The 12876-nt window shown below is 36.7% G+C and overlaps 1 pseudogene; it reads right to left on the bottom strand.

Moving 5' to 3' along the window:
* Nucleotides 1-12876, bottom strand: part of LOC126022174 (SHC-transforming protein 1-like) — a 175127-nt pseudogene that overhangs the window by 152636 nt on the left and 9615 nt on the right.

Genomic DNA, 12876 nt, shown 5'->3' on the forward strand with positions numbered 1-12876 from the left:
TACATACCCCTTGATTAATATAAAATGTCCACCTTTGTCCCTTACGACCTTCCTGAGTATAAAGTTTGCATTATCTGATATTAGTATGGCCACTCCAGCTTTTTTATGGGTGTTGTTTGCTTGGATAATTTTTCTCCAGCCTTTTATTTTGAGTCTATGTTTGTTCTGACTATTCAGGTGCGTTTCTTGTAGGCAACAGGAGGTTGGATTGAGTTTTTTGATCCATTTGGCCACTCTGTGTCTCTTGACTGGTGCATTTAGTCCATTGACGTTGAGAGAAAGAATTGTCCTGGGATTTAATGCCATCTTTATATCGAAATTTGGTGTGTCTTTTGGTTAGTCTTGTCTGGGGTGTAGGCACTTTCCTTGCATATTGTTGTTTGGTTCAATCTTTAGTTCCATATACAGTCTCCTGAACAGATCTAAGAGTGATCCCTGAACATAATTATAATAGCCCCAGGTATAGTCCCATCAAAAAAAAAAGAAATTTTGAAACACTGTAATTCTTAATATTTTTTAATTTTGAAAAGATTAGCAATTAACAAGTTTTTTCTTTATGTTTAAGTAATCACAACATATATGATTTCCTGATTTCAAATATTGACCTTTTAAAATAAAATTGCTACATCACCCTTATAAATGTAGTCAATGTAATGTAAATAGCTAACCTAGATAATGTGACTGCAACCCATGTTAAATTGTATAACAGAGATTTTATATTTTTTCATTGAACATTAGCTTCCACTCAGATGTCTATCTTTTATGTTTCAAAGTTTATGTTTATGTTTCAATCTTTTATATTTTAAAGTATTTATGGTCTTTACTATGGCATATTACTCTCTTTATATACATTCATATGTATATATTGGTATTATTAAATTTATTTTGTGTTATATTATAATTATTATTACAAAATTGATAACTAAGTATAATGATCAAAATGTGTACAAAATAAATTATATATTTACATACTTTATTTTTAATTAGTAAGAACTATTAAAGGAAAATTGTTAAATATACTGAAATATTAACTAACAAAAATGATCAAAATACATTCTTTAGATGTATTCTGCCAATAATTTATGCATTTGGTATGTGCTAGTCTTTGCTTAAATAAGACAACATTTAGAATTAATTCTACTGCAATATTTCATTTTGCTGTCATTAAGAAAATTTTTTATGCATGAGCTATAAAGAAACATAATAAAGGTACAACAAATAGCCAAAGGCAACAGAAACTGACAACTGGTCTACTGAATTGAAGTTACCAACAGAAGGCAGTGGGACCAGGAGACAATGGTAGAGGGAAGCAGAGGCACTGGTTAAGGGAGCGGTATTAGAATGTTGTATGCATGAAACCTATCATTGACTGTATTATAAATTATGGTGATTCAAAGTGAAAAATTTTAATTAAGAAGGCAAACTTTCTTCAAAGAAATAATACATGGGAATAAAGAATGTTATGAGTTACTGCTGTTCAAAATAAATATTATTAAACAGCCTACAAAAATTGCATATTGATCTAGAAAGAAAACAACATTTTTTTTGTTGGATAATGGTTCGGTTGAGACTGAGAAGTCCTTAGAGATATCCAGTCATACTTAGCCTATGAGGCTGATTGGTTCTATACTAGGTTTGAGGTTCTACTGTGCCAAAGACTACCAGGGTCATTCTGAAGCTGCTCTAGGTCTCCAGGGCCACATGTGAAAATGGAGAAGGAGCACATGGTAATAGAAATAAAAACAGAATTGGGGGAAGGTTAACACTAGTCACTGTTTCCTTTGAGGTGCAGAAGCTTCTCAGTTAAAGGGTCACAGCCAATGATACTCAAGAGTTACAGCTGGATCTGCACTTAGGAATCACTCCTGGAGGTGCTTGGGAGACTATATCAGATACCAGGAATAAAACCTAGGTCTACTAATCCGGGTCCCCTATTTGTGACATCAAGCTGGGAAAATCCACGAAACTACGCCTGCCCAGTGGGGCCCAACTGTGAAAAACTGTGAGTGCTACCTGTGTATGTCTGTCTACTGTCCTCTTGCGTGAAACTCTTGGGAGTGGGGCGAAAAGAGGCTCCAACAGAGTTCTAATGTACTTAGAACATAGCAGGATTCTCTTCTCTGTTTCTCAGGTCCATCTCCAACCCACACTTAATGCTTGAATTGGCTTCTTCCTGTGTCAATGCTATTCTTGGACACTGACTCTTGTTCTTACACCAGAATCTTTACCCACGTCCTGTGTTCCTAACTCAATTAGATCTTTAAATCCTCTTCACAGGCCTACTAGTCATACATCACACATCGTTGCATTTTCCAGGCTGGCCTAACACATGGTACTCTGATTAAATTTTCCTTCAGGCTTCTAGATGACTTCACTCCAGGAGGAGTCATTGGTCTGTGTATCTGATATTATATTCTGCTAATCATTCTGACTCAGTTCTCAATCCAAGTATCTTGTGGTATGTCTGGGTTTTTTTTTATTGCCCGATATATAAAAGCAGACTTAGTAAAGTAATTAAAATAATTAAAACAACTACAGATTAATGAGAGAGTTACTGCCTGCTATTAGACTTTACTTTGCATTTCATGTCACATTTATAACCCTAAAACTAGCACTTATTAATTTGATTGAAGAATATTTTTTAAAAGGAGAATATGGATACTTCTCTATAGGCAGATGAGATTGTGCTGATAAGTTACCAACCATGACTGCTCACTCCCACTTTCCTATCAGAAATGTCTCAGCTATTTTTGATTCTTTTGGACATGTTTAGAAAAATAGTATTGAACTGGTGGTGGGAATGGTCCTGATTCATTGTCACTATGTATCTTAAATATTACTGTGAAAGGTTTGTAATTCACTTTGGTCATAATAAAAATTATTTTAAAAATATTATTATTAATGCTATATTTTTTCATTTAAAAGTTTTTTATTGTTTTAGTACTGTTAGAAAGACAAATATTTTTCTATGTGCAAAATTTTTACCAAGACTTAAGAGCTAATGTATATTTCGTTTACTCCTACCAAAAAAGAAAAAAAAAAGGAAAGAAAAAGATTGTTGGAGTTTTACATTTGTTCCAAGTCTTCTGTTTTGGGATTATTTTATTGTTCCCTCTCTAATTTCTTCCTGTGACTCTGAGCTCTGTTGACTGCTGATAAAGCAATGGTGCAAAAGAGTGGTAGAAAGCAACTATGTGAAAGCGAACAACTTGGGCTTCTATACCCTTATTTATTCCATTAGCATAGTTTTCTATAAATATAGATAAACAAAAATAAAACAGTAAAATTAGCTATGTATCAAATCATCAAAATACCTAGGATACTCCATTATTCATAAATGTACATAGGTAAAAACTGCTACTTGGTAAGTAACACTGCCACAAAGAGTCAAAATATCTAGGAGGAAGGAATTAATTTCTGAACCGCTGAACTTAAACCACAATCATACGTTTTTTGATAGAACTGATGCTAAAACTTTGCCTTCCCTTGATTTTCCTTAGCTGACTTATCTTAGTTAAAATATTTAACATGTGCCTCAGTTTCCTAATCCCAATGTAAAGATAATAAAATTATTTATTCTCAAAAGTTCATTGTAAGAGTTTACAAAGCTTAGTGCTTTGTAATATTTGATATATAAAAAGGCTTCTCAGTTTAAGCAGACAAATAATTGTGCACTAGAAAACCCAGGAAATAATTCTACCATGGTATATGCACTACATTTTAATGTATTTCACAACACCTCTGCATATATATGTGCTTGTGTATGTTTTAATACTTTATCTTTCATGGGACTGTGAATAGCTATGGAAAACTGTATCACAATTTTTATTATTGGAGATAGCTTTTCTAAAACATGGATAGCTTCATATCAATCCATCGCTTTTGTTGTATGACTTTCAGCTCTATGAAAGCCCTATCTACAATGTGGTAAATGAAGAGTGTACACATCAGGCTGACTATGTCTCAGTTATTTTGGTTTGGTTTGGTTTCTTTGGGGGTTAGAATTTAGAGGTGCTCAGGAATTACTCCTGGCCACACTCAGAGGACTGTTAAGATGTGTTCGGTATCTAACATGGCTGGATCAGCCACAGGCAAAGCAGCGTCTGAACCGCTGTGCTCATTCCAATCCCTAAGCATGCCTCCTTTCAGAATTTCACAAACAATTCTTCCTTCTGCTTTAGTAACTGATATTTTTTTGGCAGCAGTCTAGCATTAAAAGAAAAATAATATAAGCGAAGTGATGAAAAGGATCTTGGAAATCCTATATGTCCCTCTCCTACTTTTAGCAAACAGAAGTAACTTCACATGACAAAGAAGTGAATTTTTCAAAATGTTATGCATTTAATGGTACATTTGAAGCTACATTATGTCTGTGAATTGTGGAAGCAATGAAGATGCATAATGTGCCAATATTTGGATGTAATTAAATTTTCATAACTCAGTATCTGTAAAATGTTTGTACTTTCAACTGAGTTGAGGGAGCTTTTACTTTAGGGATTTTTATCTATTGAAATGTGGCAAATAATATTTAGAAGAAGTGGATTAAGATCTATCTTTAAAAACTGCATGACCAGACTGCAATGATTAACAGTAAATAGACTCCTAAAATAAATAAAATTGCTTCCACATTTATTCTAGGGCTTTCTACATTACTATTTTATAGTGATTACACACTGTGTAGACAATATTTTATTTTAGCTCTTTATTCTTTTTGCTTGCTCAATTTTGTTTTATTTTAGGTCATACCTAACAGGTGACTATAGCTTATTCCTGGCTCTGTGTACAGAATTTACTTCTGATGTTGCTTAGGAGACAATATGTGGTGCTAGAGACAGAACCCAAGTCAGCGCCATACAAATCAAGTGCCTTACCACAGCCCTCAATGTTGTCTTATAATTACATATTTTTCTCACATGTTTACTTCTAAATCATGAGGTTTGTTTCAGAAGAGTGAGAAGATAAACCTATCACTTAAAAGAAGATGGTTGGAATATAGAATCAAATGAGAAATTATAGAATTATACTTGTGGTAGATCTATGTATTTGGTAGATTCTCAACAAGTTGAGATAATCAAGCATACTCAGGAAGAGGGAACAATTTGATGTTTTTTTTGTTTGTGTTTCATTTTGAAAAGATACACCAGTGAGGATGGAATATATCACAAATACTAGGAACAATTTGTGTTGACAGGATGTAACTAGTGGGAATGCTGCCAGGACCAACCCCTATGGAGAATACAATAAAGAGATTTTAGTAAACTGATAATTGAGTTAACATATAATTCAGCAATCCCACTTTTGGGTGTTCATTCCCACTAAAGAAAGTCACACAAAAAGTTGTATGCCCACCATTATTCATTGCAACACTCAGTACAAATGCTAGAAGTTGGAATCAACCTACATATCCAACAACAGATGAGTGAATAATAAAGATTTGGTACATAAATACAACGGAACACTACAGAGCTGTAAAGAATGGTGCATTCATGCAATTTGCTGCAACCTGGATGGAACTAGAAAATATTATGTTAAATGAAGTAAGCCAGAAGAAGAAGGATAAATATAGGGTGATATAACTTATATGTGGTCTTTAGAATAACTGCATGAAGGAATTCAATGGTTGAATGGGGGTTTTAGCAAACACTCTTGGCACCAGAGTATAGTAAGGAGAAGGAAAGAAATTGAGTGGAGAAAGAGAAAAACAAATATGAAAGAATGGGGACCAGGACCGAAGAGGTCTCAGGTGTACAGTGATGTTAAGAAAGGACAGAACTAAAAAGCCAAGCCACAGAGTTAACAATAAAATCATGAGACCCAAATTAACAATCAAACTTCAAAGGTTGCCAGTTATGATGGCAGGCTTGAACGGGTGGTGGTGGCATGGGATAAACTCATTGAATATTAGTGAAGGGAGGTTGAAAATGTTAGTGAGATTGGTGATGAAATATTATATGTCTAAAACTCAACTATGAATAAATTTGTAAATCACAATGTTTTAATAAAAATTTTAAATAAAGGGGGCCGGGCGGTGGCGCTGGAGGTAAGGTGCCTGCCTTGCCTGCGCTAGCCTAGGACGAACCGCGGTTCGATCCCCGGCATCCCATATGGTCCCCCAAGCCAGGAGCGACTTCTGAGCGCATAGCCAGGAGTAACCCCTGAGCGTCACCGGGTGTGGCCCAAAAACCAAAAAAAAAAAAAAAATTTTAAATAAAGACGAAAAAACAAAAAACAAAAACCTGCGGCCGGCGAGGTGGCGCTAGAGGTAAGGTGTCTGCCTTGCAAGCCCTAGCCAAGGAAAGACCGTGGTTCGATTACCCAGCATCCCATATGATCCCCTTAAACCAGGGGCAATTTCTGAGTACTTAGCCAGGAGTAATCCCTGAGCCTCAAACTAGTGTGGCCCGAATAACAAAAACAAAAAAGAAATTTTAAATAAAGAAAAGCTATCACACATCTGAATGTGATCAACTATAATGCCTTTAGTATTGGTGATGTGAGAATGAACTTACATTTGCCTATGCTTACCTGCAGGTAAAATGACAGGTTTTAGAATATTCCTCAAAAGTCTTGTGAAATAACTGCAATTATGACCTACAATCTATAAAGTCATATTAAGTAGATTTACTGTTAAACAGTTAGAATGTATTAGTCTCATAGGGAAAACTGTATGCTAAAGCGAGGTGTTAAAGTAAATTTAACTTAGAAAGTCAAAGTAAATTTAAAATGTTCAAGTAAATTTTGCCAAGAAAAATGTTAAAAGTGCAAAACTTTGTAATTTTGGACACAGTTATACTGAGAGTACTTTCAATCAAGTTTTGAATTGGCTGAGAAATCCATCATTTCAGGTGTAGAAGCAGCAAAGTGCAAAATGTTAAAAATCATATATTAACTATCATAGTTATGGATAAGTTTGTTTCACATTGGTTTTAGAAAAGTGCTGTTTTTAAGAAATATTTGGACAACAGGTGTCTGCTAGTGTCAGCATGAAGCATGATGTAATGGGAGCTTCCTGCTCCCATAAATAAAAGGCAGACTTCCCTTGCATAGCAGATGTGTACATAGTATGTTTATGTTGCATTAATAAAAAATTTGTGCTACAACATTGTATACACTAGGATCCATTTTGTGGAGATAGATATTGTAAAGGTGATACAACAAAATATAAAATAAATATATATGATAGTGTACATGTACATGGTGGTTTTTATCTTTTTCCTGATTATTAGATTATATTTTCTGATTCTTAGATAATGAAGGTATTTTAATGTGTTTAAAAATATTTTTCTATAGAAAGAACTGAAAAATCAATGTACAAAACTACAAAGAATATTCTAGTGAGTTTAGACTATAATTCATAATGGACGAAGTAGAAAACTGAAGACAGATTAAGTAGAGTGAACACATCTGTGTTTAAACACTTGACAATCTCGTGTTTGTCATTTCTGCCTGAGAAAAGACAGTATTGCTCTGCTTCCTTTCGAATTTTACTTAAAGTTGAAAATAGTACTCACACAATAGACATTTCAATGAAAACAGTGTTACTAGATGAAGCAAAACAGTAGGTTGGAAGAAATGTGGTTTTTATCCGTGATACACAACTAAGAATTTAAATAAATCAAATCTTGATCCATTGCCCATGTAAGTTGCTAAACGTAAGAAATAACTTTAAGGATTTGTTTTGTCTTATTTTGTTTTGGGGCCACATGTGGCTGTGCTCAGGAATCACTTTTGGCAGGCTCAGAGGACCATATGGGATGCCAAGGATCAAATCCAGATATGCTGCATGCAAGGCAAACACCTTACTCACTGTGCTATTACTCCAGCCCCACTTTAGGTATTTTAAATAAGAAAACACTGCTTTAATTTAGTGAATACTTATTGGGCAACAAGTTAGCCTGTTCTAAGTACTGGGCATAGAACAGTAGAAAAGAGATACTCCCAATGTAATGATGCATTCTTTCTATTTATGGAACTGATAAAGAGCCAGCAATGAGAACAAAGTATTAAATATAGATGGAGAGTTCCATAAAAGGGGAAAGGCAGCATGCTCCACTGACACTCATCAGGGGAACCTATTCTGCACGGAGCTGCCGGTGAAGTCATTCCCAAGAGACATAAATTTGAGGCCTAATAATGAATAATGATTTATTAGGGCAATGATGAGAATAAGCAGAGGGAGAAGGACCTTTGGGAAAGTGGGAATGTGGAGAGAAATTTATCTTAGAAGATTAATAAATTTCAAGAAAAAGGGAAGCAGACACTTGTGAAGATATGAGTGCTTAAACATTGAGTACAGCTCATGCGTTAACTACTTTATCACTTTGTATCACATGTGTTTTTTAATAAATTTTAAAAATTTATAGAAAATAAATTTAAAGAGAAGTGGGATAAAAAATAAGTTTAAAGAAAGAAATGAGATGAGTAAAAAAAAAGCATGGTAGTTTATAAGCTGTTAATACATTTAGATATACTCATAGAGCAAAAGAAAGATTTGGGGGCAGCCAAGTCAATTTTGTTCAAATAGTAACTAAGTTAAAATTATTTTATTTCGGGCCCAGAGAGATAGCACAGCGACGTTTGCCTTGCAAGCAGCCAATCCAGGACCAAAGGTGGTTGGTTCGAATCCCGGTGTCCCATATGGTCCCCTGTGCCTGCCAGGAGCTATTTCTGAGCAGACAGCCAGGAGTAACCCCTGAGTAACGCCGGGTGTGGCCCAAAAACCAAAAAAAAAAAAAAAAAAAAAATTTTATTTCTTGGTCAGCATTGAGCAATAAAACTACAGAAGTTTCAAAAAACACATTTTCTTATAAGTAAGAAAAAAATTAACAAAAAATAAAATTTGTTGGTAGTGTGATTTTTTTTACTATCATAACTGTTATACAACACAAAATACAAACTCATCTCAAAATGCTAATTTCTTTGAAGTCCCCCCCTGTTTCTTTTGGACCAGAATTTCATAATATCTTTCTGGAAACATTCTTGTCCCTCAATTTATCTAAGAAGTTAATTATCTCAGTTTATCTAAGAATCTAATTTATCTCAGTTCCAAATATTCCAGCATCGTAAACTCGAAGCAAAAAAAAAAAAAAAGACACTTGAACTTTAATGTGATTATTTATGATTAAGACAGGATAATATTTTCAATTTGTTTTGTTTTTAGATCATTCCCAGTGGTACTCAGGGTTTGTTCGTGGCTCTATGCTCAGGGACCACTCCTAGTGGAGGTCAGAGGACCATATATGGTGCCATGTATTGAACCTGAGTTAACTACACACAAGGAAAAACCATCCTATTCACTGTTCTTCAACTCTGGGTGATACTTGTGAGTGGTTTTTCATAGCAAAGCAGACTATGCCTCTCCACTTATTCCGGATAAATAATCATTAATTTCTTAATTATGATTCCCTGGTAATAACCAGGGAATCCTGGCAATGGGAGTGGCAATGTATGTTTCAGTGCTCTAATTATGATCACTATTCTGTATTATATTCCTTGTCATGAAACATCTCAAAGATACGCCAAAATACTATATACCCATAACCCTGTTTCACCTGTTTTAGCTCTTGGATAATCTTAGTTACCTATACTTTTTTCTGTCTCACTTTTAGTCCAACCCCCAATATTATAAAGAAAAATCAAGATGCTTAAGTTGAAATAATATTTATAGCACTAGAGATAAGGACTAGAAAAAACTCTAAAATAATAGAATGATAATATTCCAGTTATATGCAAATGACAGGTCATTCTTATCATCCAACATCAGTGTTTAAATTTCTGAATGTCTCAAAAATGTGTTTCATATATTTCTTTTGAAATGTGTTCAAGTCGGAATTCAAATCAATTCTATACATTGCCATCAGGTCACCTAAGGTATTTGTATTCCACATATTTACCCATTAAAATATTCAAATATATACATATATTTAATGAAATTATGCAATTTGTCCTGTGGTATTTTATTATATTTATTATTTATTTATTATTAACATCATTAATATGTTCTTTGTACCTTATATATTATTCGGGAATTGATAGAAACTTGATAAGATTCAGGTTGGACTTTTTTGGAGAGTTCAATGACATTATGGCTGTATCATGTGCTTACATCAGGAACATTTTATATCTGATTATCTTTCTGAGATCTTAGAAAATATAAATAATCATTGCTTGATTTATCAAGATGTTAATTATAATTTGCAAAAAATGATATTCTTTATTTTCTTCTTCAATCATTGACTTTTGATATTTCAACCTTCTTAATATAATTGCTTAATTATATCCCAAATTATGTGCAGAAAAGGCAGAATAATAGCTCAATGTCTAATTGTTTCGATGTTTAATCATTTCTCTTTAATAATTTTTAAAATAACATGATAATTTTTGAAAAGGTGACCAGTATATTTTATTTTTCATATATTACTACAAAGACATGAATTCAGATACATTTGTTTTACTTCAGCCTATGAATTTTTATCTATTTTTGGCTCATGATTACTTGACATAATCTATTGTTTTTTTAATTTCCAAGTTCCTGCCTTGAAAAAGTTTCAGGATTACTCTATAAATTTCTGAACATTTTTTTAGAAGAAATACAGATTTTAATAAAAGTTGCCCATTCTGCATGCCTGCAAGCATGTACTGGCCCACTGTGGTCATGCTGTCCCGCACCAGGAAGTCTGCAGCAGAGTCTCAGCTTCCCATAGAACCAGATTTCTCCTTGGAGTTGCTCAGCCATGGCTGCTGCCATCACTACTACCACTGCTGGGGTGCTTGGGAGCCCCTCAAGGCATCTTCAAAGGACTCTTAGGGATGTAGAGACAGTAAGGAAAACCAGACCTTTGGACAGGGGAAGGCCAGCGATACAGAGCACACCTAGTCGCAAAGCCAAGTGGGAAGAGGCAGTGAGCAAGGTGGAACACACTCATATCAAAGAGGTCTCTGGGTGTGCTGCCACTGACAGCATTGCTTGCCAGGGCTGGTCCAGGTTTTGGACATTAACATAGGAAGGGTCATTGAAGAACTCTCGGCCTGGGCAAGGTCGTGGAGGTGACATCTGTTTAAGGACTTCCAGGTCTCCCCCCACTGGCTGCCCCACTGGCAGCTTTGCACCCAAGTGGCTGGGAGGTTGAACACTGGGCAGGGTAGGCCAAGCCATCCTTGGGGATGCCCCATCTCGAAGTCTCATATCTACCCAGAAAGTCGTAGTAATACTGATGGTCAGGAGGCTCTTCCTCCTCCTCCTCCTCCCAAGCAGACCCATCAAAGCCGGCCATCCTGTCATGGGCGGTAACCAACTTGGGCGAGTTCCGGAGGAACTGTTTGAAGCACAGGTCAAAGGCCTGGCAATGGTGCTGATGACGTCCTGAGCAAGCCCTTCAGAACACTGTAGAATGTGGCAGGCTCTCTGATTCACTGGGTGTTGGGCAACATAGGCAACATAATCAACCGTGCCTGGGTCCTCCTGAGATACAAAGGAGCTAGACTACATGTGGTGATTGGCAATGATCTGCGTGCAGTCTGAGGCCATAACCCTCAACTGATGGTGGAGGCTGCTGGTGGAGACGGTGAATGTGATGGGCATGTGGGGGAACTTTAGGTAACTCCTGCCCAGGAGTGGGTGGCAACATGGCTTTCTCTTCCTTGTTGCCCCTGGGCACCAGGCACTGACTCACACATCAGACTGATGGCCTCCCTGGTGACCTGAGTGCGTGTGTTGAAGTCCAAGGCATGCCTTGACTGCAGGACCTCCACACAGCCCATGTACCCAACCAAGTAGGAAACCTCGGGTCCCATGACTTTGTCGTTCTGGTGCAGCCAGCCCGGTGTGGGCTTACTGACAAAGCTCCTGCCCCTCACCATCTTCAGCCTCCCCCTTTGAGCCCAGGTGCCCCCAGCAGGATTGGCCAACTTTAGGTGGCTCACCCACGGGAAGAAGGAGCACAGGGTGGGGGGACTCTTGAACCTGGCAGAGGCAGAGGGTGGGCCCCAGGGAGGCTGTGGAGGGGGAGGTAGATCCTCCAGTGGGCTCCTCAGGTGTCCTCCTCCAGAGACAACAGACACTCATTCCGAAGTAGATTGTACTTGGGCTTGGGTGGGGGGTGGACAGGAGATCCATGGCTGGAGAGGGAGGCTGCTGCCTAACCAGGCCCCCCTGGCAGTTGGGGGCAAGGGGGTCAGGTAGTGGGCATCCCCAGGCCCTTAATCCGACCTGGCCGCCATGGCCCAGGGACCTGTGAGGCCCTGGGAAGGAAAGAGAACAGGTGGCTCAAACTCCTTGGGCTCAGACGCCCACTATTTTGTTGTTATGCTTGGGCCATGTCCATAGGTACATAGTGCTTAGTTCTGGCTCTTTGCATGGATCAAGCCAGAGATACCTGCTTGCAAAGCAAGTGCCTTAGCCCCTGTACTATTTCTATGGCCTCATATTATAAATTTTTGCCTCAGATCTTTAATCAACATTTTATCCTAAGTAGATTTTATTCTTTTTATTGAAAACTGTTATTTAAAGGCCATAGTTTAGGTACTTGGAGCTTCCAATGGTTGTCTATTATTTCTTGGCCTCTTGAAAGGGGTCAAAGAGGAATTTTTTTTACTCTTACCTCAATTATACTATAATTTCATCATATCTATTTTTTTCCTGCAAATAGGTGCAGGACCAGGCCCTGCGCTGGATGCTAATTTCATCATATCTAATAATAAAATTCACAAATTAGAGGTTTTTTACATGAGTATCAATAGTTACATCTTTATATGTTCTCTAATGCTGAAATTCTCTATGACAACATAATTTATTTTATCCCATAATTTACTCATTTGTAAATTTTATTCCATAAAATACAAAAAAAAAATGTCCCAGTGTAACACTACCAACATCAC

The sequence above is a fragment of the Suncus etruscus genome, chromosome 11 (assembly GCF_024139225.1).
Source record: "Suncus etruscus isolate mSunEtr1 chromosome 11, mSunEtr1.pri.cur, whole genome shotgun sequence".
Classification (NCBI taxonomy): domain Eukaryota; kingdom Metazoa; phylum Chordata; class Mammalia; order Eulipotyphla; family Soricidae; genus Suncus; species Suncus etruscus.